This window comes from Gavialis gangeticus, unplaced genomic scaffold (genome assembly GCF_001723915.1).
Source record: "Gavialis gangeticus isolate Ggan-Ray unplaced genomic scaffold, GavGan_comp1, whole genome shotgun sequence".
In the NCBI taxonomy this organism is placed as follows: domain Eukaryota; kingdom Metazoa; phylum Chordata; order Crocodylia; family Gavialidae; genus Gavialis; species Gavialis gangeticus.
In genome coordinates, this window is record NW_017729006.1 from 26298321 (window position 1) to 26302727 (window position 4407).

At 43.4% G+C, this 4407-nt stretch overlaps 1 protein-coding gene across 7 annotated transcripts in view; it reads left to right on the forward strand.

Moving 5' to 3' along the window:
• Nucleotides 1–4407, forward strand: part of BBS9 (Bardet-Biedl syndrome 9) — a 573789-nt gene that overhangs the window by 203671 nt on the left and 365711 nt on the right. The window lies entirely within an intron of this gene.

A 4407-nucleotide genomic window follows, 5' to 3' on the forward strand; every position in this document is an offset into this window, starting at 1 on the left:
AGTACACAATCACAAGTCATGACAAATATTTTTTGTAATAACATTAAAATATATTATAGTAGGTGTTTGACTTCCAGTGTATGATTTGGTTTTTTTGGTTCTGTTTTTTAGGAGGGTTTGGTAGTGCAGGAGTGATACTGTAGCCATGGTGGTCCAGGGAATATGCAGGAGGCAAGGATTCTTGTGGTTGATATACTTTATTAAACAAACTGCATTGTTGGGATACATCTAGACAGGTGTTTGAATGAAATATAATCTTCAGGTCTGAGGAAAAAACAGTCTGTATTCAAAGTTTGTCACAAGCATACAGCTGGTCCAGTAAAAGGTATCACTCGTTTTATCAAATAATATGTTTTGTTCCTTGTCCTTCTAGTAAATCATAGAAGGTCTCCAAACGTGTCTCAAGTTTTAGCAAATCCTTCCAGTTTCCATATTTTAATATCAACCGGTCTTATGCAATGGTTGTCTATACTGTTTTGCTTAGTTGTGACCATGACTAATGCTTCAAGAGTAAGTTATGGTTTATTCAGTTAGAGACAAATCTATGGTAATAGCTTCAAGAATGATATTACAAGCATTTGGCAGAGCTGTCTCAAGAAATTCTTGGCCTCTATGTTTTAAAGGTGTTATTACTAAATCTAGAGGTAGTTCTACATTGCACACTGTGGTTATAGTATTAAGGTGTCTGGTTTTAAATAGTTTTGATATGAGAAGTAGTCCTAATTAGGCTAAAAGCTGAATAAATTGGTTTGGACACTGCCATCACTGGACTGCTTAATCTTTCTCAGTTTACTCATTTAGAGTGAACTTTGGTGTGCAATATAAAGTTATTCTGGTCAAAACATTATTTTGTCAGTATTGCAGTTTGTTCTCTATACTGTAATGGGGTACCTGGATGAAGAATTTTAGTATACAGGTGTGTAATGGCAGTCTGGCTTCTAGTCGGAAGTATGTTTATGACCGGTCTTCAAATGGAGCTATGTTTAATCTGTAGTTCAGGGACTTCCTGTTATGTCCCCATGGCATCTTCATTGTACCCTCTTCTCTGTAATACAATATTAACCTGGAACAAAGATGTAATGCTGTATTTAAGAGAATTTAAGATGACCCCCCAATAAGTAGATTTTATACATGGAAAATTTATGAACTTGTTATTGTTTTCTGTATGTAGAATTTAATTATTGGGGGATCTTCTTGAATTCATCACCCCTGTTGCTGCAAGGGGGCAGGCAGTGGGGGGGCCTGCAATGTGGGGAGGTCAAGCATCTTGACTGCTTGTGCCTGCACCTTGCTTGCCCCCAGAGCCTCATCCCCCCTTTTCCCTTCTGCTTTTGCTCTCCCTCCTGTTCCTTTCCTCCCTCAGGCTCTTGTCTTTTCTTCCCTCCCCCCCACCCACCAGCCTCTGCTCTCTATTCTCCCTGCAGCTTCTACTCCCTGCTTCACCCCCACCCCACATACCCCTGCTCCACACTGGCAGGCTCTATCCCCTGGGACATGGAGCATACCCCAGCCCAGCCCCCATAGCAACCATGTGGGTTGCATGCTGCTGCAATGGGGCCAGGCTGGGGCTGTGCTCTGCACTGTAGGCTGCAGCATGGGCAGAGCTTGCTGATATGGAGCAAGGGTAAAGTTGGGGAGGGAGAGGGGCAGGAAGGGGAAAAGAGGCTGCATTTTGAGGGAAGAGGCTTTAGGGGAGATGGAAGGCAACTGGTAGGGGGTGCACATGCCTCCCCTGACAAGGCCAGTGCCCCCCGGATGGCTGACACTGATGCTGTCGGTAGGGTTGGTGCCCCCTGACAGGGCCGCCACTGTCGGTGGCTTCATAGTTTCATAGTAGCTAGGGTCAGGAGGGACCTGAACAGATCATCTAACCTTACCCCCTGCCACAGGCAGGAATGATGCTGGGTTCACAAGATCCTAGGCAGGTGATCATCCAACCTCCTCTTGAATTTGCCCAAGGTAGGGGCGAGGACCACTTCCGTGGGAAGTTGGTTCCAGATTTTGGCTACCCTAACTGTAAAAAATTGCCTTCTGATCTCTAACCTAAACCTATTCTCCATCAGCTTATTACCATTGTTCCTCGTCATCCCAGGTGGTGCTGGGGAGAAAAGGACTCTTCCTATTTGCTGATGATCTCCCCTGATGAGTTTGTAGGCAGCCACCAGGTCCCTCCTCAGCCTCCTCTTGCTGAAGCTGAACAGGCTCAGGTCCCTCAATCTCTCCTCATAGGGCCTGTCCTGCTGCCCTCTCACCAAGCAGGTGGCCCTCCTCTGAACTCTCTCCAGGCTGGCCACATCCTTTTTCAAAGTGCTGCGCCCAGTACTGGGCGCAGTACTCCAATTGTGGCCTGACCAAAGTCGCATAGAGGGGAGTATCACTTCTTCTGCGGGTGCGCCCCCAGGTTCAGGAGCCACCAGTCACTCATGCTTGTGGCTATGGCCCTGATCCTGGGTAGGGGCTGGAGTCTGAACTACAGTAGGCATCTCCCCCTTGTCCTCTTACTCAATTCTAAGACGAAGGGCTTTTTCCTCTTGTTAAATGGGAGGGAACCACTTCATAGTATCTAGTAAATATGGTAGTTATTTAACCTTAATAATCAGAATTTGTTTAGGTTTGAGTTGAATTATAATAATGTGGTGAAAATTGACTTTTAAATACTCTCATTGTTCAGTTTTCTTTTTTTGCGTAGGCGGAATGAAGAATTTATTTTTTCCAGATTTATGGTTGCATAGAGCAGGTACATAACCTTATTTTCAGTTTTCACTCTCCCCTTTCCTGGTTAATCAAAAGCTGAAACCTTAGTTGCTGCTGAAGGCAGGTCTCAACAATGTTGAAACGCTCCAAAAGAGGAGGAGAGAGACCCGGAGTTGCTCAAAGAAAGCAAAATTGCCAGAAGAAAGGTTAACTTGATTATTGGATCTTCAGGATGATTAAAAAGGAGAGGCGATCATTAGCTCCTGTGAAGTGAAGAACAATGATTCATTAACTCAGCTAACTTCCTTAGCTGCCTTAATAGTAATGCCACTGCTGCTGGGAGTAGGAATCAAAGTGGGATGTTTCTATTCTGGGCAGCAAATCAGCTTCCTCACTTAAGACTCAGCTCAATTTTGGGGAACTGATTTTTGGGGAAAAGGTGCATGTGGTATGCATGTAAATGAGGCATATCCAGTATCATACAGAAATTAATTGGTCTTATACCTGAAAAATTAATTACAGCAGTGTTTAATATTCATAGTTTCATAGATTTTAAGGGCTGGAAGGACCTCACAAGATCATTGGGTCCACCCCCCTGCAGGAAAGATAACTGGGGGTCAGGTGACCCTAGAAAGGTGACCATCCAGTCTCCTCTTAAAGATTTCTAGGGTAGGTGATTGCACCACCTCTGGAGGGAACCTATATATAAAAGACCAAATTTTACTCAAGCACTATCCCTACCCATAATGTAAAATTACAATCAGAAGATAGTAAGCAAGCAATGTAACATGAAGTAACACTAAAAACAAGCATTAAAGCCAGATTTCATTAAAACATTCAAGCAGATGTTTAACATTCATTTATTATTATTCAGTTATTAACAGAAATTTGCTAGTTTTGGATGGAAACCATTATGAAGGCTATTCCAAAGGCAGAAGCACTTATTTGAAGTATAATCTATATAAGAGCACCCAAACCAGTATTAACTGCTGTGCAGAGGTTGAAGGTCAGAGATGATCTTTTATGTAGCTGGGTTCCATAGTGCTCATAATTTGTGGAAAACGAAGTAATGACTGCATGAACACATGCTAAATTCACTGACATCTTTCCAAAAGTGGGTAAGTTTCATGTAGGAAGTTTAATCCTTTGAGTATATGTTTTATATGTGGACTCATGTCATTTTTGATCCAAAGAATGCTGCTTTAAGTTGTCACTTTAATTGTGCATGACTGCATGCAGTAAAAGGAGCAGACTAAGAACGAACTTTTGTTTATGGCATGATGTACAGCTTGTGGAGGCCAGAGATTTGCTGCGGCTGGGAAAGAAGTCACCTCCTCTTTTGCTGCTGAAAATCAGTGCTTTTTTTTTTCCTGTTCAACGTGTGTTGGTGGCAAAAAAGGAGGTGACATCTCTCCCAGCAGCAGTGAGCCTCTGGTCCTGCTCTTGCGCAGCATGCTGCTGCTGCCTAGAGTGCCTTACGTGGCTTAGTAACACCTCTGTCAAGAGCTAGGGTTTCCATGTACATGCTTTATAAATGAGGGCAGGATCACTACCATTTATAGAAAGAGAAAGGGAGACAAAGTGACTTGTTCAAAGTGACCCAGCCCGGCCAGTGGCAGAGTTGGGAATAAGATCCATGTTTCCCTGTCTCCTGCTCTCTTCAAAACCATATTCATTACACTTCCCCCCCCCCCCCCACCAATTTTAAAAACA